This window comes from Cricetulus griseus, chromosome 5 (assembly GCF_003668045.3).
Source record: "Cricetulus griseus strain 17A/GY chromosome 5, alternate assembly CriGri-PICRH-1.0, whole genome shotgun sequence".
Lineage (NCBI taxonomy): Eukaryota > Metazoa > Chordata > Mammalia > Rodentia > Cricetidae > Cricetulus > Cricetulus griseus.
The window spans coordinates 181,768,515-181,790,762 of record NC_048598.1 but is presented as its reverse complement, the minus strand read 5'-3'; the positions used below and the strand labels follow the sequence as shown (position 1 = coordinate 181,790,762).

The 22,248-nt window shown below is 53.0% G+C and overlaps 1 long non-coding RNA gene across 11 annotated transcripts in view; it reads left to right on the top strand.

The window, feature by feature from the left end:
- LOC107978752 overlaps nt 1-20,632 on the top strand; it is an 88,944-nt gene extending 68,312 nt beyond the window's left edge. For 5 of the 11 annotated variants that reach the window (XR_004770170.1, XR_004770176.1, XR_004770181.1 and 2 more), the window contains 3 exons: nt 16,968-18,578; nt 18,759-19,991; nt 20,272-20,631. This is a non-coding gene — a long non-coding RNA (uncharacterized LOC107978752). Of the gene's footprint in view, nt 1-16,967; nt 18,579-18,758; nt 19,992-20,271 lie in introns of all 11 variants that reach the window. The other 6 variants (XR_004770174.1, XR_004770180.1, XR_004770173.1 and 3 more) reach the window with 3 other exon arrangements.
- Nucleotides 20,633-22,248: the final 1,616 nt, after the last annotated feature.

The following is a 22,248-nucleotide window of genomic DNA, read 5'->3' as shown; positions in this document are numbered from 1 at the left end:
CTGCACCATTTGAAATGCTCACTGTCACAGCATAAAGAGACACTATGGGCATTGTGGTGTGGACTTCTTCCTTCTGCCCCCAGCCTCCTGCCACAGGATAGTGCCACCCACATTCATTGGGTCTTAGTGTCTGTGCCCAATGGCCATCCTTTCTGCAACTACTCAGAGGACATGGTCACCCAAGGCCTTGCCAATAGGGTAGCAGAGATCTGTAGACCTAGGGTTCCAACCCAGAAACAGTTAGACCTGATGATATAGATGTGTGTCATTGCTGGCCTTTTATGGGGGTTTTGGGGATCTGAATTCAGGTCCTCATGCTCACATGGCAAGCGCTGTACCCACCCAGCCATTTCCACAGCCCTCCCTGTGCCCTCAACTGCTGGTAACTGGTGTTGACTGGAGCCTTTACAGACTGATCCTGGGCTGCTTGCTTCTTCTCTCCAAGATGGCGAGATGAGGCCCTGGCTTCTAGCTGCCCTTCTGTGGCTACAAGGGCAGGCCCTGTGATGCCAGGCCCAGGTTCTAAGGTCCCCTCGTCTCCCATTTCTGTGCAGTGTCCTCCAGTCCTTGCCACAGGCTCAGCGGCAGGCAGCTGGGGTCCACTGGGTGAGAGGACTGGGAGTTTGGGGCTGCAACCCAATCCCCTTGTATCAGCTCCTATCGACAGCACCCTCTGTGCATCTAAAGGGCTGCCTGGGGACAGACAACTTCCACCTGTGAGGACACAGTGAGTGCTCCATCAATTATACCTATTAAGCTACCAAGAATGTTCTCATTGCTTTGGGAGCTGGTTGCTGCCAGGTACAGTACAGTGCAAGAGCTGTGTGTGTGTGTGTGTGTGTGTGTGTGTGTGTGTGTGTGTGTGTGTGTGTGTGATGGGCAGGCATTAAGGTGTGTCTCCCAGCCTCTCTCTCCCTGCTGTCAGGGGGCTTTTCTTGTTGCATTCTTCATGCGTGCTCCCAAGTGGCCTTGCCTGGGGCTTGTGAGGGGGCAGTTGGCTAGTGGTTCCACTTCCTATAGACTTCATCCTACAACAGCCTTGCTGTCCCAGCTCAGGGGTGAGGATAATGGCCCAGAGCTACCATGTTGCCATCAATATTGGAGGAACTGGCCAATGGTGGGCATCCATCTGCCGATAAGAATGAGCCAGCCTATTGGATTGATTCTTTCACCCAAAAGTGACAGAATGGGCCTCAGTACCGGGGCCAGGTGTGAGGGACACATTTCTACAGCAGTGTCAGCGAGGAAATTCTGGAACCCGTATCAAATCTGAGGGAGTGCAAGGACAGGGAAGAAGGGTAGAGCTCTGAAACCTAACGGTGTCCAGGCCCTTTTCCTCTGCCGCAGAGGCAGCAGTGATGGGACACGGCTGAGCTGAGCACGGGTACGGCAAAGTTGGGCTTGAATCCAGGTTTGTTTGCTTGGTTTTTGTCCTAATGGCTTTCCAGAATAAGAACAGTGGCGTGGTCGGGTCAAGTGGTGGGAGTGCAATGTCACCGTGTAGAGACCTCGGCTGCTGTCTCTCATGGAGGGGGTGTCCAGAACACAGTTGGAGTCTAGGAACCTGGGCTCTCAGAGGCTCAGGGAAGACCTGACCTTGTCCTGCTCCCTCTGGCTCTCAGTTCTTTTCTTGTTATGCTCTGTCTTAGGGAGAAGGCAAGTCCTGCCCTTGGAAGGCCACTTCCTCTCCAAGCAGAGATGCCAGGCTATGTAGCCCTGCAGGAAAAGGGTAGGGTGTGTGGGGTCCCCTGCAGCAGAGATTAAGGGTACTGTAAGAGGAACTGGGGATATATCTGTCTCAGCCTTACCCTCCTGCCTCAGCAAGCACAGGACATGGTCACCTCCTTGTCAGGACTTAGAGTGTGAGTGACATTGGTTAGTGGAGGCCCATCGGCAAGCAATGGACTGGGGAGGACTGTTTGAGACACTTCTGGGGCAGAGGGATATACGGAAGGTAGACGCTGTCCACCCTGAATCAGAGTGACGTCGCCCCACCCAGAGGGAGTAGGAAGGGAGCAGGGTGATCTGCACATGGCTGAGCCCACAGAGGGGAGCTTTCCCACACAGCAGCGGCCTGTCATTTCTGAAGCACTAGAGCCAGACATCACCGGGCTCAGTGGAGAGATGGCCACAGCCCAAGTGAGTGATGGATGAGGACAACCACAGGCAAGTGCCCCAACCTCGGGGACCGGAGACACGTGCCCTCCACCTGTGCCCTGCTCTGGAGACTGTGGCTGTACCAGCTTGCCTAGTAAATCTTACCACTCACAGCTATTGACTGCATGAATGTGGCCTATTGATCGGAACTGGGCCAGGCCAGGCGGCGCGCGCAGGGCCAGGCTGCTGCAGCCCACCTTGATGAACTGGCAGATCTAGGATCACGCTCTTTGCAAGTGATTGTGTCAGTGAAAATGAGAAATAACGATCAGAGCTAGGAGCTGGTTATTAAGAAAGACTTTCAGCCAATTCACGAATCCTGGTGGCTGCTCTAACCACTGGGTCTCCCCACAGAGAGGCGTGATTCCAGGGGCATAATTTTCCCCAAGAAGATGGGTTGTGTCATAAAGACGTTTGGAGCATCACGGTGGAAATGGGGACAGTGGCAGGGGGTGGGGGTGGCACAGACAGTCACACCTTTCTCTGGCTTCTAAGGAGGCTCTGGCTCCCTAGATGGGCCTGGAAGAAAGGATTTGCTAAACTTTAAGGAGCAGAAGTCACCCGTGGCCCATGACCATCTGCCCACAGCCATCGAAAGAGAACTAAAATAGGTGACACTTGATGGATTGGAATCCTTGGGCCAAGGTTTCAAACAGGGTCTAGGGGCCTGCTGGGCCACCAGAGAGGCCTTGGAGGTGAGCTAAAGGAATCACTGAGTGGGTGATACATGAGCTGCTGAGGAAAAGGCCTGGAAGTCTAGCCAACTCCTTCCCTCCCTCCTGGAGAGGCCACCCCATTACTCTTCAGTGGCCCCTGGTCTGGATGCAGAGCATGGGGGGGCCCTTGTACTATTCCTATCTTGGGGGTTCTCTCCTGGAGCCGAGGCAGGACAGGAAAGGGTTAAAGCAGAGCGCCTCTTCCAGGGCTGTGTTCAGAAAATGATATTCTGCAGTTGGACGTCATGCTAATTCCATTTCCAGGGCATTTAATCTCATTTGCCCGGTGACTAATCCCTGGCCTTGGATGAATTAACATGTGGCCCCTTCTCCAAGGGAAAAGGGACCCTTTCAACGGAGACATAGCGTCATCCTGCCCTGCTGCCCGGCAGGCAGGGCTCCTGGCCAGACAGTTGAGGGACAGCCTTGGGATGAATGTCTGACCCTTGGGTGAGGAAGAGGGCTTGGTATTTCTTTAGCCTTTAGAACTCTCCAGGAGTAGAGCCTGTGTGTTTCCTTCAGACCCTAGGGTGGGGCACACACTTCTCCTAGCCTGAAAACAAAGGCTCTGGGACTGGGTGCTTCAAGGCCGGAGAGTGGGTCACGGGTGGAGTAGCTCACAGATGATACACCAATGGCAGGTGTCTCCATGGCTGCTCACCTGGGCTACCCAGCAGGGAGGGTCTGGAGAGGGCTGAAGAGAAGCTGGAGACAGACACAATGGGCGGGGACACTTCTCTAGCCTAGGACTTTCTTTCCAACCCTGCCTTGGCTCTCAGGGTCTTAGACCTCTGGCTTGCCTCTGTACCTTCAATGACCACTGGATAGAGACCCTACATACCTGCTAGGTGGGTGAGCTGGATTGACTAGTGAGCCAAACTGTTTCCGAGAACTAATTGTGGGAGAAGGAGAAACTGGGCTACAACTGTCCCACGCAGAATCCACATGGGATTCCAAGCTGTGGGAACTCTGGGGGAGCAAGGGTCCCAGAGGTCCTGGGAGGTATAAATGGTGTTCTGCTCTCTGAGCAATCCTGAAGTTGGAGCTTGTCTCAGCCTCTCAGCCAGGCTCAGCATAGACCTAACCAGAGTTAGGTCTAACTGAGGTCCATGTATTCTCCACTCCCACCCTGCAGGGCTAGCAAGGGGTCCTGTGTCCCTACCCTGCACTTCGATTGGTACTTAATGAGGTGAGAATCTTCCCTTCAAATCCAAAACTTTAGGGGCCAGAGGCCTGGCATGGGGAGCCAGTAGTATTTACCCTTTGAAGCTGGCTCTGGGAGAGAATTATCCATGGAGATGTGGCCCTCTTGCCTGTCTCGGGAACATCTAAGATGTTCAGAAACTTCTGATGTCTGCTTTAACACTAGTCTGAGCCTGACTCAGTTCCCGGGGTGTCAGGCGGGGTCTGAGTCTATGTGAGGTGTGCAGGTCTCCAGAGCACTGACAGGAAGGCCTGTGTATAGGCTGTGGAGGGTCACAGTGTGGATGGCCAGCGTATGGACTCCTAGATTGTCTGGCAGGGGTGTGAGGCCATGCAGGGGTTTAAGTCTTATGTTCTTTAGCCTGGATGTGGAGGGGTGGCCTGAGCCTGTAGCCATTGGCTCATCCAGGTTCTACACTCAGACCCCACAAACCACCTTGAGGTCTCCAAGAGACCTTTCTGGTGGGGCAAATCCACAAGCTGAATGGATCCCCCCCTGCTGGATTTATAACTTGGGTGCAGAAACAATCCTGTTCAGTCGTAGACATTTCCTAGACATTTGGGCAGGAGAGGCAGGGCACCTGGGGATGTCAAAGGCACCCCTCAGGGAGGCCCGTTATACCAGATGTGAAACCAGAGGATTACAGTGGCAAGTGCATCTGGCCCTGAGTGATGTGTAGAGGCACCAGCCTCCACCACCTGCCTCCTTCTCAGCATGCAGGCATGGGCTGCTCACTAGCAGGTGGGCTCCAGGAGTCACGCGTGCTAGAAGGAGCTGAGGGCTCCCGGCTTGCACTTTGCTGTGGCCCTCTTTGGGCAGGTGTCCCAGAAGGGGGCCTCATGGAGGTCACTGGACTTGTCTGGCCATGGCAGTCTGCACAGTTCCAGGTGGGTCTGGACTGGAGGGAGGAGGGCAGGGCTGCCTCCTACGGGCCTTGTGGGGAGCTGGCGCTCCTGTTACTAGATTATCTCATTTGCAAACAATAAATGTCTACAAGCAGAGCTCTTGTCAGGCCCAGCTTCCAGGACGCAAATGTAGCTTTTGTCTGCCTCTGCCCTTTGTTAAAACAACCGCAGTGCCAGGCAGATAAACAAGACAATTAAATGTAAATGATGTCATCTCCCTCGTTCATTCGCATTAATGAGAAGCCCAGGCCCTGGCCAGGGCACTGGCGGAAGCTGGAAGCTACTGAATCCTATTAAAAAGCAACCACGAGGCAGTGCTGACCTTTGCTTTGAGTGGCTGACCCAGCGCCCCAAAACGGGCAGGTCCCAAAGCTGGGACCATCAGCTTTGGTTTTGACAAGGATTGCATTTTAAATAGAGTATTTACCATCTTCCCATAGCGAACAGCCCCTTGGTGCTGCAAGGGGACATGGAAAGTCCTCTACCCCACCCCATGCTCCTGTCTCCTGGCCTGAGGAGGCACTTGAGGCAAGGCCTGCAGAGATGGGGTGAGCTGAGAAGGTGCCAAGGGCAGTGCTTGCTCCACAGCAGCTGGGTGTCAAGTCTAGACCGTAGCCAAAGCAGGTTGCCTCACTAGCAAAGACTGGTTGCCAAATTCCAGAGCCCCTGGGATCTGCTGGATCCTTGAGCTCAGCCCTATGGGTAGTACTTCTGGAGGGGCACGGTGGGCTTCTGGAAAAGCTAGGTGTGCATTACCCTATGTGTAAAAGCTTCTTAAGGACACCAGCATAGGACAGCTGCTCTTCTGTGACCATGGTCACTGCAGCCGATACCCTTGACTGCCTTTTGGTGTCCTTTGTGTATAGGCTGTACGCAAGCTGGCGGTGGAGGTTTGGCAACCCCAGGAGGTCTGCTCACAGAAAAAATTAAACCCTGGATTTCTATGGGACACTGAACTGACCCAGGGATTCAGACAGTGTGAACCCAATAGACCCTGGGAGACTGAAGTTTTCTTTTTCCTGAAACTGGTCCAAACTGCTGGCCCTCCCCAACAAGTGGTTAAAATGTAAACTCTAAACACACATGACTCAAACCCTAGTTCTGTCTTGTACTGGCCATGTGACCTCAGACACGTCACCTCATCTCTCGGAGCTTCTGCTTTTGCTCACTTGTAAAAGGCAGGAAGATATCAGCACACCCCCTCCCCAGGTCAGTGAGAGGGTCACAGGAACTGAAGAGTCCCGACAGCGTCTGGTGAGCACACAGCGGGGGTTCCTATTACTGTATTATTGCAGATGAATGGGCAGGTTCAATAATTTTGATGTTCAATGCAGTCAGTTCAGAGTTCCCAGACTCCAGATGCTCGGGCAGAAAAGAGCAAGTGTGTGACTGCCACAGGAGATGCTGATTCTGGGTCTCCAGCAGCACTGCACACTCCTGCAGGGCTGGCTTGTTCTTCCCAATCCTACAGGCCATCTGTAGGCCACTGTCCACCCTGCCCCGCTGTGAGCCTCCACGTAGGCTATGCCTCGGCTTAGCCTATAAGAATTTGTGGTGACAAAGTAACCCAGTCTATAGGCTGACAGGCCTGGAGAGAAAGGAGAGCCATCCTATCCTAGGTTTGACCCTCCTCTGGGCACTCTCCCTGACGAGGGGCAGAGGGGGGCTGGCGTGGGCTCCTGTTGTATCCACTCTGAGGTTGGGGACCACTTGAGATGCTCAGCGGGAGGCCAAGGCAGCTAGGTCAGCTCCAGCCTAGGCCAGTGCTAGCCAAGTTAAGGATGGTGCTTAGACCTCGAAGGGCCCACCGGTGGGACAGGGGAAATGAACCTGGAGGCAGCCCCACCCACAAGATGCCTAGTTGAATCCTGCTCCTGATAGCCCTAGTCCCCACATAGCTCCTCCTCTTGACCTCAGCCTAACATTCACTCTCTTCAAGCGGCCCCCCCAACCTTGTGGGGGCCCGCTTGAAGACTGACTGGCTCTGAAAGAAGGGAGCCCTATCCTCTCCCTGGCTGGAGTTGAGTGTACCTGAGCCAGGCTAAGCTCTGGAGGACTCTGTCCTCTGCCCCTTCTCACCCTCTTCCATGCTGTCCCCAAGTGGGAGGAGGCATCACCAGCCTGACCTCTGAGCTTGAAGCCATCCCAGGTCTTGAGCCCCTTTGTCCTGTGAGGACACTGGCTTGCTCTCACCTTCATCAGTGTCTCCCAAGGCTCCCTCTACTTCTTGGAGTCCCCTACCCATTGTGCAATGGAGAATTCAGCAGGCCCATTCTGACATTCTGAGTCAATGTTGAATTTTACCAGAAGGTAAGACATGCCCTCGCTCTTTGGTGTTGGAGAAGAGGCTTACTGTAGAGAGGCCTCCTGATGCATGCTGGGTAAGATTTGCAATGCCCTTGTTCCTTAGGACCTGATGAGGCACTTGTTTGTGCCCCTCAGACCTTGAACTTGGGTCACCAAGCAGGTCCTTCCCAGGGACCCAGGTCCAATGCCCACTGTCCCACCACTATCTATCTCACCATCCACCCTACACCTTCCTTTTCCAGCTTTGCTTGCATGGATCCCTCTAGCTGAGTCCTCCAGACCCTGGCTCTCTAGCAAGCAGCCTCCTCCCACTGCAACAGCCCATTGCCCGCCAGCAGTGGTGCTTTGACTATAGCCCACCCCCAAACTCTGGTGTGTATAGGCTTTGGGATGGGCAAGTGACCTAACAGGCAGAGCTGGGAGTTGTGGGGATCTGGCATGGAGCAGGCCCAGGGCTGTTCATCTGGGATCCTCGGGCACATAGTACCACTTTTACTCAGCTCTGAAATGAGCTGTGATCAGGGTTCCAAGTGTCAGGGCAAAGTGCAGATCAGAGACCTGAGGTTGGGGTGGAACTGAGGCACGTGTCACGTGATTGTCAGGACATAGCATGCCAAGCACTGCTATGCAAGAAATCAGCTTCTAAGTTCAGCTAAGGGAAATCTAGAAGCTGGGGCTGGGTATCTTCCCGCCAGAAGGTGCTAGGCACCTGAGCAGGGTGGGTCAGGCCAGGTGCTCCCTCTCCTCCCCTGGTTCTGATTGAGCAGAGTCCTGTCCTGGTGACCTCTTGCATCCCTAGCTCATTGGCAGTGCCCTCTGCCTCCCTCGACCCCACCTTGGGTATCTTGGCGTGTGCACTGGGAGGAGGAAGCAGCTGCAGAGATTAGCAGGAGTAGCTGCCAGTCACTGGAGATCAGAAGTGGGGCTCTCAGCAGCATGAAGGTGGGGTGTACTGCACCATGCCCAGCGAGGGCAGCAGACGGCTGGAAGGATAGCTCCTGAAGCATGGTGCCTCAGTTTCTTCCCAGAGGGCCCAGATCAGGACAGGAAGGTCATAGAGGGGTGTGTCAGCAAACGATATCCCAACTCACTGAGTATATCTCAGACCCCACCTTGCTGCCCACCCAAAGGGAACAGCAACTGATCCCTGCCAAATTCTGAGCAGGGATCAGGTCCCAGGACCCAGGGTCAGCTGATAGCCTCAGTGGGGTGGGTGTCCCCCAGCCTCCCACTCAGGACAACTGTGTGGTGCTGACACAAATAGCAGGCACCCCAAGGGAGAGGCAGAATCTATCACTACTAATTGGTAATTCCGTAAATTAGACATAAAGGCAGATGCTGGGAGCTCTGGGTGAACACTAAAATAATTGGACTGTTCTCACCAGAGGAATGCAGCCTTCTCTCTGCCAGGCAGAAGTCTTCCTCCTCCCTGCCCTTGCTTTACTGGGGCATCACTGATGAAGCACAGGTTGGAGGACTGGAATCCCACAGGAGCCCAGGCTTCCTTGATGCCCACATGTCCCTGAAGGGCAGCCTCTGACACTCCTACCCAGCCACGATCACCCGGCGTGCCTGGATGCTCTGTCCTCCTATACCCTTTATCATTCTGGACACCCTACTGATGCCTCCTCCATGGGCACCACCTGCTTTCTGTGGGTAGCATTTCCTTGCTGCATTTGTGGGAAAAGTAAATGAAACGCAGAGTCTTCTCTATCAAAGGGTAAAGTGAGACAAAGGAAGCTGTCTTTAAAGAGATTGCTAGGGGCTGTAGTCTTGGAAAGACCCAAGTTCAGTTCCCAGCGTCTATATCAGGCAGCTCACAGCGGTCTGCAATCCCAACTCCGGGGGCATCCAATGCCTCTAGCCTCCATGGACCCCTGCACTCATGACTCATGTTCACACACACACTCACTCACACACACACACACACACACACACACACACACACACACACACACACGCACACACCACACAGGCATGCACACTCATACACATACATATGAATACATACACAGGCACACACACATGGTATACATACACACACACATATACATACACATACACACAGGCAAGCACACACACACACACACACACACACACACGCACATTCATACACACACTTACATATGAATACACACAGGCACACACACATGAATATAATACACACATATAAACACACACAACATATACACACCTACACATGCATGCACTGCCCCATATATAAACATGCACCCACACAAACATACACCTACACATTATCCACACATAGACATACACACATGAACCCACACAAACACATACATCCACCTACACACTATCCACACCCACCCACCCACGCATGCATGCATACATACATGCGCTTGCACACACAGGCATAATTAAAAATAAAAAACAAATCTCAAATGGAATTGGTAAAGATGCCATCTGGCAAAAGTCCCTTCCCCAGCCAACGTTTTTCTAAGATCAGAGCATGTGCTCAAGACTGCATCCTGTTCTCAGAGCCTCACTTTGCATCAGCGGCTCCACTTTAGCTTTAAGTAAGTTATCCAATCACAGGAGGAAAAAGTGAGGCCACACTCTCACCACTCAGATAGCTCGAGGAATAGGAAACTCCCCCTTTTAGGAATAAAATCCCCAGCAGCGGCTGTACTGGGTGTGCTTTCCTGCTTCAGCAGGCTTCACGCCCTTCTGCTAAAGGAGAATGTTTAGACTTGCCAAAATACTTTATGTAGTCATTCTCTCGGGACCACAGAGACAATTTCTAACATATTAGTCCTGCTCCGTCCGTGCTCTTGAAGTCCCACCTACAGAACCCTGTGTATCCGTCCGTGTTGGTGGCCTCCATGCTACCCTGGTTCTAAAGAGGAAAGGAAGTCACAGCAAGTAGGGGACCATCTTGGAGGTGTCTATACTTGTGGGGGCATCAGCTGCCACAGCCCCAAGTGTGTGTGATGGGTTCAAGCGGCCTCCCTGGGGAGGACCATCTTGGAGCACCTCGGGGGCTTCGCAGGCCACACAGAGCCTCCAGGCTCGATCCTTCTTTATGTATGTGTGTCTGCACATGCATGCCTGAGGGTGAACAGGGCCATGCTCTAAGTGTGTATAAAGGTCAGAGGACAACTTGTGGGACTCGGTTCTCTCTTTGCCCTGTGTGGGTTCTGGATAGGCAGCAGACACCCTTCCCCACAGAACCATATCGCTGACCCGGATGACAGTGTGTGTTGAGATTATCGCGCAGTTTTAGTTTTCAGCCTGTTGACACTGTGACACAGAGGACTGATGCCCATGTATTACATCAGCTGGCATCCGTGGTCATGGTGTGCCCTTCTGTATACATTGCTGACTTCTGTGCAGAAGCGTTTGGTTACAGATTCCGTGCTGCATTCATGGGAGTTACTAGTTGTGACTTTCAACTCTTTGGGGAGTTTTGTCTTGGTTTTTATTTCCCTGTGCACTCCCTCTTTAGCAAAGAACTGAGAGTGGTGAGGTGGTACAGATCTGTAATCCCAGACTTGAGAGCCTCAGCTTGGCACAGACCAGCTTGGCTACACAGTAAGACTCTTGGCTTACTCTCCTTGGCTAAGTAGGTAAATAAGTAAATGAATAAAGTAAATACCGAGGCCCTTGGCCTTGTTTATAATGGCAGCCATGCTGTGGATGGCCTGCTAGTGTTCCTCAGGAGAGAGGAGCCCTGGCTCTCTGGAAGCTTCAGGGCCAGCTTGTGAGTCAGGGGAGGAGTGCGATGGTAGGGTACAGGTGACTGTCAGCAGGGAGCCAGGTCTCATTGGATCCCTCAACTCCTGTTATCTATAGGAAGAGAGTGTGAGTAAGGAGCAGAAAGGAATCTGGGGTGACTTGGGGGAGCTGCTCTGCTTCCTTCTTTGTCCCTATTTCCTCCTCTGTCACTTCTTTGGAGTAACTAATTATTCTGACACCATTTCTGACCACGTTGAAGCCCTAGGTGGTGCTGGCACACAGGCCAAGCATGGGCCTTCTACAGAAGCCCAGAGACACCAACCGACTTGGGGTGGTGTACCCTTAAACAAAAGTGATCTTGGAGCTGAGGTCGGGAGGGAAGACTCTCTGAGCCAATGGTTCTCAATCTGTGTGTCACGACCCCTGAAGGTCCAATGACCCTTTTACAGTGGCCACCTAAGATCACTGGAAAACACAGATATTAACGTTACGGTTTATAACAGCAGCAAAATTATAGTTATGAAGCAGCAATGAAAATAACTTTGTGGTTGGGGTCACCACCACATGAGACACGGTATTAAAGGGTTGCAGCATCAGGAAGGTTGAGAACCACTGCTCTGAGCAGTGACTACTATCTCAGAGGCCCTGAGGCAGGACATGCCCTGAACACCAAAGATGACAGAGAGTTCAGTGAGCCAGCAAGAGGGGATCTTGGGCTGAAAGGGCCAGGCCACTCTACAATTCAGCTTGTGCTTCAAGAAACGTCGTCCCAAAGGAACCGGGAATGATCAAATACAGAAGAAACTGGAATACGACCAACTAACATCCCTTGTGAATACGGATGTAAAATGCTTAAGAAAACAGAAGTTGACAACAGGTAACTATGCACCGCGATCAAATGACTTTATTCCAGGGCTATCAGGACTGTTTAACAAGTGAAAATCATTTCCTTGCAATCCACCATGTTAACAGTTAAAGGATAAAAATCACATAGTGGTTAGCTGGTGGTGGTGCGGCAGGGGTGGGGGGCTCAAGCTTTTAATCCCAGCACTTGGGAGGCGGAGGCAGGCGGATCTCTGTGCACTCAAGGCCAGCCTGGTTTACACAGTGAGTTCCAGGGCAGCCGGGGCTAGGCAAGGTAATGATAAAATTTGTATGAAAGACTGGGAACTGGAAGAGCTAAAATGATTTTTGAGACAGAAAGATAAAGGAGCCACTGTCCTCTACCTTAGGACCCCATTGACAGCTCATCAGCCATCACTTTGTGGGACTGGCTGAGGACACACACGGGGGGGGGACACATGCAGAGAACAAATAACTCAGAAACACACGCACACAGATGTAACCTTTGTAACAAGGGGGGAAGTAACCCGGGGGAGGAGATGGTGCTCCTTGAATGGCACTGGGCAGGTGGACTGGATACCCAAAGCCAAACCAAATCCAAAGCCAAAGTCATGACCCCACTGCCACACCTCAGACAAAAATTTGTTCAGAACGGATGATTGACTCAAGTGTGGAGTTAAAACTACGAAACCCTTTGAGGGGAACAGGATAAAACCTTTGGCCAAGAGGTCCGTGAAAGGGACAGGGAAATTGGACTTCCTAGGAATTTAAGGTCCTGGTATAAGATGAGAGGAAAACTACAGGGTGGGAGAAAGCATTTGGAACCACAGATCTTTAGAAGAACTAGCATGCAGTGCATACAAATTGCTCCACATGTTATAGGCCAAACATGGCCCAGCCAAACAAGCCGAGGGGGTCAAGATTCAGGCATCATGTTGGTCTGCCCCTGCCACCTGGCAGAATGCACCCAGGCAGTACCCTGCTCAGCCCAGGTGCAAAGGACCCATTTAAAAGAAAGACTCTGCCCAGACCCTGCCCACTTATGCTCTCTTCTCTCTCTTTCCTGCTGTTCCCCTGGGGCAGACAGGACTTTTCCCGTCTCTCTCTTCTCTTCTGTCCTCTCTGTGTCGCTTTACCTCTGTTCTCTTTCCTTTCCCCTCCTTCTGCTTTCTAATAAAACTTCTCACTTAAGCTCTGTCCACCTGGCATGTTTGTCCCTCAGCCTTGGTTAACCTTGCTGCTAAGGTCCTGCCAAGTGTTCCCTCACGAGTTTATCATAAGAGTGGGGAAAAATGCACACCCCCAAAAAGAGAGCTCACTTCAAGGAGTGCACAGATGTAGGGGTATTTGCCAAGACTATCTGTTAGGCAATGCAAGCCATTGACCTATCAGGTGGCCCAAGTAAAGAAGTGTCTACACTTGATGCTGGGAAGATGCAAGGACTGGGTTTGTGAGAGTGTGAGAACACCCTGATATGACACAGCTGCCACAGGACACAGCAGTTGCCTTCCTTGTGACATATCCCAGGTAGGTGAAGAAACCTGTGTTCACACACATTTGTGCACATGGCCTGTGGTAGCAGCTTTACCATGACACAGACTGTCAGGGTAGATGCCTTTCATGGGTAATGGCCAGGCCAATGACAGTCCCTCCATGCCGTGGAATACTATAGACTGTCCCCTGCTGACGACGGCCCATGTACTTCATCTGATGTTACAATGGTGCAGAAGAGACCATACTTTGAAGTCTGACCTTTCCCTGCAGTTTGTGAGGTCAGGGGTACTGGATACTTTTTTGACTTCACAGTGGGCTCATTGTATGAGTTGATGTCACTCAGTGAAAAGGCGTGAGTGCTCGCACCTGTACCATGCTAGACAACCTGGCGATACAGCGCAGTGCAAGGCCAGTCCTGAAGGTTTGCACTGCACCCATCACTGTGTTTCTGAAACTAACTGTACAGAGTGGAAAAGATTGGTGGGTACAGCTGCTGGTTATGGTTTAAAGGGGAGGAGATGGGCGGGGCCAGAGAGGTGCTCCCTGGACAGAGAGCTCGTGGGATCTCAGGATTATTTTTCTGACTTCCTAGGAAACTCATGTATCATGTAATAAAACATGCAATGAAAATAACCAAAAAGAGTACACACTGCTATGGGCCCCGACAGCTGTGCCCTGGCGTCTTTGCCCCGTTCTCCCTGTCTCCTTTCTTGGTCCCTATGGGACACTGGGTTAACTGGAGAGGTTGGAGGGAAAGAAAGAGCAAGTCACTGGGACTCTGGTCAGAGAAGACAGTGTGCTCACAGGTCAAGACAAAGCTCTTTTCTATAGCACAGCAGAGGAATGGCATTGGGGACCCTGAGGCTGGGCGTGTCCTCCTCTCTAGGTCAGTCCTCTCCCCACTTTTCCTGCAGCAGGGGCTCAGCCTTGACCCACCCCCCAACCTGCTCCTTCCCAGGTCGGGCTCCGTCCAGTCTTAGATCCACCCATCTCCACCTCTTTGGAGATGAAGGACTGTCCCAGCTTTGTCCCAGATGAGATGTGTCGGGTGACCATCTAGAGCTGAGTCCCAGACATGTTTACCAGGCACACCAGGACCACCCCAAGGAGGTGCTGTGCTGGGAGATAAAGGGGGGAAGTGGAGCACCCAGGGTCCTGATGCCACTTGCTGAGGTCCCTGAGACCAGGAGACAGAGTCCCACACAGGCCTAGGACAGTCTTCTTCCTCTGTGTCTGACCATTGGGATCAGAAGAGTTGAAGCTGTGAACCCCGCCCCAGAGCACAAAGGAATGGGATATAAAGACAGTCATTGACACTTCTCTCTCTCTCTCTTTCTCTCTCTCTCTCTCTCTCTCTCTCTCTCTCTCTCTCTCTCTCTGTGTGTGTGTGTGTGTGTGTGTGTGTGTGTGTGTGTGTGTGTGTGTTCAGGTCCTCATGCTCACATAGCAAACATTGGCTCAGACCCCTTAGCTGGCATTTTAATGCCTCTTAGCTACAGCAGAGCGTTTGTGGGGGTCACTCAGGCAAAGGGACCAAATGCGTGGCCAGTGTGTCCAACTTGCCATCTGGCTGTTCAGACTTGCTCAGATGTTATCTGCCCCAACTTGTCTGGTCACTGGGGTCTGCCTGCCCTACAATGTCTTGGTCATGCTACAGCGCCCGCCTGAGGGTTTTAATTGGAATGCCCTATCAAGGGCTTAAATTAAAAATCAAATACTCAGAGCACCAGTGCTTTTTAGATGACTAAAATTAAAACCTAATTGAATTTTCCTAGGGAAAAATATCTTGTGGAAATTTAATTATGGAAGCAAAAGACAAGGTTTTTAAAAATAGATATATATGGTTTTTAATTCGGTGTTATTTGCAAAGCAAATTGAAAAAAAAAAAAACACACTCTGTGCCTCTGAGGAGGGTGGCTGCAGACAAAGGGGCTTAGGGAAGTCTCTGAGTGAGTGCAGAGCCAGCAGGGGGCTCAAACACCTGGCCCGGCCCCATGGACCCACACCCACTTGGATGAAGCTCTGTCTCTGCCCTGGGACCCAGTGCTGGGTCAGAGCTAAGAGCTTCACACTGGTGTGTGTGTGTGTGTGTGTGTGTGTGTGTGTGTGTGTGAGAGAGAGAGAGAGAGAGAGAGAGAGAGAGAGAGAGAGAGAGAGAGAGAATATGCACATGCATTGATGTGGAGGTCAGAGGTTGGTATTGGACATCATCTCCAATTGCTCTCCAGCTTACTTTTTGAGACAAGGTCTCTTACCACACCTGGAACTTGCTGACTCAGCCGGGCTGTTTGTCTGGGAAGTGCCCCCCCCCGCCCCGCCCCCAGCCTCCTGTCTCTGCCTCCCTGGCACTGGGATTGCAGCTGTGTGCTGCTGTGTCAGGGATTTTATGTGGGTGCTATCGTTCAAGCTTAGGTCCTTGTGTCTGTGCCCCAGGCACTTTACATGGTGAGCTGTCTTCCCCAACTCCGCGCTTTGCACTAGACGGAGGCTGTGTCTCATCTCTCTGCCAGAGACCCTCTCCAAATGGGAATCTGAAATCAATCAAGATGACTTACAGCATAGAACCTGTCCCCTGCCACAAGCCTTGTCCACCTGAGGACAGGGCACACCCGCTGTGGGGAGAATGTTCCGTGAAAGTTAAAACTCTGCCTCAAGTGGCAGTTTGCAGTGCTTCTCATGGGAGCATCTGGCCACGAGTCATCAGGGCTGCCCTACACCTTTGACCACAGTGTGGCCACTTTGGAATTATGGGATGGCCTAATCACCCTTAATTTGCCCTGAGTGTTAAGATGCCTGAGGCCCAGAGGGTCATGGCAGGGCTGAGACCACAGGAAGCTTCTGTGGGACTCTGGGCCCGACCCTGGATGGCTTTGCTGGGCGGCGGTGTTTGGAGTGGGACAGGGGAGGAGCTCCTATATGGGTGAAGACTAGGATGTGTTCAAGTTGCCCATGAGCCAAAGAAGGACCCCAGTCTCCTTCGGGCAGCCTTGGACACGTTTACACCCAGTGAATCCTCAAGAGTGAACCCTGTCTGCTGCTGCACAGCAGGACATCGGCCATGTCTGGACTCCTATCCTCTTGGGGATTCCCCTTCCTGTTCCTGTCAGGCCTGCTCCTTGCTCTTCCTAGAGCAGAAGGAAGAGGAAGGGAGAAGAGGGGGAGAGCAGAGGTGGGGCTAGCTTGGCAAGCTGTTCCGTTCCAGTGAGGGGCAATGGTGTCCATCCAAGAGCCCACTGCCCAGGCCCAGCCTTGCCCTGGCCTTGGTGATTTACAAGGACAACCTTGCGTTGTAGAGCCACATAGTTGGTTGATTTACCCTCTGCTCCCCTGACCCCCTCTTTCCACCTGCCCAGTGGCAGGGAGCTGCCGCCACCACAGGCTGGTAAAGAAGGCAGCCCCCATAGCCTCAAGGTTAGAGGAGACGTAGGGGCCCAGCAGTAGAGATGTCCAGGTAATGACAGCTGACCGGAGTGGGGGCAGGGAGCTGTAGAGAGAACAAGCCTGTGGCACAGTGGCCAGCAAGTCCCTCTGTCCCCCACTTTTCTGAGTGCTTTCTTTTGGCTAGAAATCCAGCTAATTCTGATAGGCACAGGGGCCAGGAGGCTGTATGGCAGGTCTGAGTCCCTTGTCTTCCCTCTGGGACAGGTGGATGGATTCAAGCAGCCACTCCTGGACCCTGTCACCCATGGGCGATGTTACAGAGGAGACAGAGTGCTTGAGGAAGATCCCCAGGACATGAAGCTGTCGGCTTCTGATAATTAAAGGGACTTCATGGTTTGGTCAAGGGCCCCATCTGGCACGGTGGCAGGAGGAATCCTAGCATTTTAAGGTTTCTCAAAGGAGCAAGCCGACAACAGGACAAGCTAAAGCGCTTGCTATGTCCCATCAGGAACAAGTTTTAATGGTGAAAAGTGAGATGCTCCAGCATCTGTGGGACTGTGGGATGCACCGGTGTCCCCTGTTCAGCTGTGGGGTCATGCAGACAGCGTGGGGCGGGGGGCATTGGGAATGGAGAGGTTGAGTCAGGCTGGAGAGTGTTCGGGCCTTGCTTTTGCATGCTGTGTGACCCTGGGCAAATAAATCAACAAACATTCTGTACACCCCAGATGCCTCACATGTAAGGGGTCCACGAAGAGAGGGAAGCAGGGGCTCTGTAGACATCTGAGCTGAGATAGGAAATACTCTCAAGGCACACTGTAGCTGAAAGTCCTCCAAAGCTCACACCACATTTGATCGCCAGGGAGACAGGGACGTATCACCTCATAGAGACATGCTGGTGTCTGGTTTTCTCTTGTGGGCTCCTGACAGAACACAGATTAGGATAACCCCTGCTCTAGCTCCCCAGGGGTCAGTGCTTGACTCACTGGGCATGCTCTTCTGCTGTGGACTTACAGCTTCAGGACTCGCTTCTGACTGTCGATTTGCCAGCCACAGGACATCACGGCAGTCATGGAAGACAGGCTGGCCATCATTTCATCCTCTAGAGCGGGGGAGACGACGTGGGAAGAAGGCCCTGGCTGCATGTGATGCCAGGGCTCTGGATGTGGAATCCATGTGTTTGGACTCCAGGATTCAGAACCCACAGGGAGCTTTTTGCAGGGCCCCGAGTGCTGGGGAGTTGGAGCCGTTCTACTGTACCCCTGCTCTTGGGCTCTGCCCCCTGCCAGGGCTGTGATGAGCATTGCTGGAGCACCTTCCTGATGGGAGCAGAGGCACACAAGGAAGGACACGAGCAGCCATGGAGCTCAGAGCATCCCCGGCTCCCCTCTTGGTGCTCTGCAGCTGAGACACAGAGTCCCCTTTGGGTGCATGTGGGGCTGGGTGGGGGCTGGGTGAGTGGGGCCCTGGGCTCTCCTGGGTCCCTCTTCGATCTGAAATGTACAGCTATGAAACCAAGGCCAGAGCAGAGATGGCTTGGTCCCTTGTCAGCTCACCTGCATCTCTCTCTGTCCCGTTCTCTTTCTGCTTAGGGAGATGCCTACTGAACTCCCCGGCTGTCTGTGGTGGCCTGTGGTAGATCGGAATGTGGCAGAGGCTGCAGGGCTGAGCCATCACACACGGCACTGACACTCTCTGGGCTGGGATCCGGGCCCCTTTTGTTTCTCTAGTTTGTATGGGCTCATTCCTGGCTTGTAGGTCAGAAGCCGTGCAGCCGCAAGAGGCAACCGGTGCTTCCTGCTCCTGAACACCTTTAGAAGCATCCATGGCCCACATCTCCATTGATCCTGAGAGGTGGCAAAACGGAGGCCCAGTGAAGTGAGCTGGGTGATTGCCCAGCACCACCTCTCCCATGTTCCAGGACTGGGGGGTGGGGGTTGGGGTGGGGGGGCAGTGGGCGGGGGCGGGGGGCTTGTGCTGCATGATGGTAGGGGCTGCCGGTGAGGGTACCTCCTCAGCTGGCCTTCCACACCTCCTGAGCCATCCTTTGTTCCCCAGCACTGAGCTTGGGCACGCCTCTTCCACCCCATCTTACCGCTCCAGGACCTGGTGCTCCTCCCCTGCTGCTGTCAGTCCTGCTGGCTAAGGTTGCTGTGAACATTGCTTGGCTGAGTCAGTTTCCCAGGATGCCAAGCGAGCGTGCATTCCAAGGGAGGCCAGCACAGTGCCAAGGCCTCTGGGTAAGTTGGTATTCGGCTAAGGAGCGGGCCAAGATCCGGATGCCGCATGGTAGTTTACTTTCCCCGATGTACAAGACACTCTGTGAACATCTCTCCAATCTGAGTGGCATCCTTGGCCTCCCGGGGCCGTGTCCCTCTCTCGGGAACTTGGGCTCCTTTCATGATGGAACATGGTGGGCTGGTGGCTGCTGCTTAGGACTCTGTTCTGGGTTCAGGCTTGGGGAAAGGTCAGCTGGGGTAGACACCTTCCCCAGGGGACTCCAGGAAGCTGACCCTTTTTTTCTGTATAGGTAGAGCTCCATGTGCCCACAGCACCAAGCTTCAGAAGGGCACAGCCCACTGTGGGTGGTGCCATCCCTAGGCGGGTGGGCCTGGGCTGTATAAGAGAGGTGAGTTTAGAAGCAAGCCAGAAGCAGGGTTCCTCCATTGGTTTCTGCTTCATGATCCTGCCTCGAGTTCCTGCCTTGACTTCCCTCTATGACGGAATATAACATCTAAGCTAAAATGCATCCCTCAAACTGCATCACAGCAAAGACAAACCTGCTGGGGCAGTGTCCAGGGGCTATGTTCAGAACTCAGGGCCATGCGCGAAACCAGGACCTGTGAGGAGAACCCAGAGCCCTGTGTGGCACCCGGGACCTGTGTGTGGAACATAGAACTGTTTAGAACCTGGGACCTGTGTACAAATCCCGGGGCCTGTATGTGGAGCCCATATCCTGTGTGTGAAACACAGGGTCTGTGTGGACCACAAGGTCTGTAAACAGAGCCCAGGGGTAGGTTGCACATGAATCCCAGCTCCTTTGGCACTCGGGTAGGAAATATTCCACCTCTGCATGCTGCTGTCCTGTGGAGTGGTCACTTCGGGTGACAGGGTGAACCAGAAGAAAGTGACAAAATACCTTCCTTTCTCGTTCTTGCTCCTCCTCCAGGGTCAGAAGGCAGAGCGGGGCCAACTCAGGAGCTGCCTGTAACCCTCTCTGTGTCTTTGATGTCCCTTGGAAAGAGCTGCCACTCCTGCTTTTCCTAAGCTGGCCACACAGAAGGCTGTCAGGTGAGGGAGGGAGGGAGGGTCTCAGATCTTTCCCCAGAGATGGCCTGGGAGAGGGAAACCTGTGTGTGGAACTGGCAGGCAGTTCTGGGCAGGGAGTGAAGAAAACATCTCTGAGAGCTGAGCTCTCAGAGCTCAGCCCCATTCCCACCTTGGTCCCCTCCCGCATGAGCAGCCTGTGTCTTTCAGAACTCATCAGGCTCTCGAACTTTAAAGTTCATGGAGGGAAAAAAAAAAGGATTTTAAATTAGTGAAGGCTTTTTTTTTTTTTTTTTTTTAACAGGGGACGTTTGTCAAGGATAATCTTTAATTGCAAATAAAATGATATGAAAAAAAGAACCATCTGAAGGCCAGTCCTGTGGAGGTCAACCTGCCTGCACCTGCTGTCACAGGGGAAGGGTGGAGAGATGGCAATCTAGTCTCCTCAGTGGCAGTCCCCAGCCCCCACCCCCACACTTCCTCAGCCTCCCACAGGTTCCCAGGCCATCACAACCCAGCCAGCAGCTACAACCTTAGCAGCAGAGGCCCCGGAGCATGGGAGACAAGTCCCTGGGCAGGAGGGTGTGTTCAGAGAAGGGAGGGCAGAGCTGCAGAACTCCCCAGACTCCGCTGATGAAGCACGGAGGGAAGATTGTGGTCTATGAGGCGATTTGGCAGAGGGCAGGAGAGGGTAAGCTCAGCCTCCATGACGCAGAGGGGCTCCCTGGGTCACAGGCAGGGTCCCGCTGAGCCCTCCACTGCTCTGAGCATACAAACAGAAGCCTTTCCTTGCTCCTTCCGTGCAGGGTCTGGAAGGCCCCAGGCAGCCTGGGCAGGCAGGAGACCTGTTGGTGCATGAGGTTTCTGGTCCCAGGGGTCCACACCATCAGGCCTGTCAATGGGCTTCCGTATTTTTGCAGAGCTTGTGGTAGAGATAATGACACCTCTTAAAGTGTGGTAATTAAAATCCTGTCTGCACACAGTGATAAATCCACACGGCACAACACTCCTGTAACAATGACCTTGTGGACGGGGCTTTCTAGTGTGTATTCATCAATATCATGTCTCATGGCATCAGCACATAGATCGCAGGCTCTGTCTTCCCGGAGACCTCTCAGCCAGCCAACGTTCTGTGCACCCCTGTTGGGCGCACCCCCCTCTCAACCCCGGTCTGGGCTTTCACCTTCTCTGCTGACCTGTCGATGGCATTTCCCTAGTGCCTCATTAGGAGGCAGGAGAGCTTGTCAGAGGAATTGGGGGTCAAGCCAGTGACCTGAACTAATTTTGGGGACAGGTAAGGAGTAATGGTATGTGGTTCTTGCCCTTGTGATGATACACAAATGTCTTATGACACCATGGCACAGTAGGCTGGTGTAAAGTATTGAGAGCTCTTCATTACAGACCGCCTGACCTCTATGGTCAGCTAGCGGCAAGCTCCATTCTCTGAACTCCAGACAGGCTTTATTTGTCCAAGCAAGATACCACTGCAGAACCCTCACTATGAACAACCAGCCTGTAGGACTGTGGGTGCCTCCATTCCTGGATGGGGAAACTGACGCTTGGCAAGGAGGATCAGAGACCTGTGCCCCCTCTCATAAGTTTGGTGATAAGGAGTGTGGGCAAGATGGGGAGACAGGCCACGGGCCCAGAGCTGCCTGGAGACAGGCCACGGGCCCAGAGCTGCCTGGCAGGTGAAGGTTGGCTCAAGTGGGCCAGCAGGTAGCTCCCTGCGGGTCACAACCTCAGGCATTTTGTAGATGGCTTCACCAGGCAAGGTCTCCATGGCACACACTGCCTTGGAAAGTTCATGATCACAGACGTGGGCAGCTATCATCATACAAAAGTTCATGTCTCTTTGATCACCCAGAACAGTCGTCACTTCCAGCCCTGTCCTGCCTCTGGCAGTCACCAACCACTCCTGGCCCCAAGGACTCCTCTTTCCAGGACTTCATTTGTGTGAATGAATGCCGTACCATGTGACCCTGAGGGCACCTGTGTTTCCAAGTTCACCTCTTGGCAGTGCAGCGTCGTTTTCAACCTGGCTCTTTCCACAGCAGAGTGGCTCATCTTGTTTATTCTCCAATCCTGTACAGACCCAGCCATGACACCATGTGGCTGAGTAGCTAGTGTTCTTGTGAATATTTGTGCACATGTGAGTGGGTGAGCTTGTGAGTCCCCAGTGGCTGTGCCTATGCTATGTCCCTAGCTCTTGCCACTTCATCTCATGAGGGATTCTCTTGGAGTTGGCCCCAGACTCCTAGGAAGCCAACCCTCCTGCAGG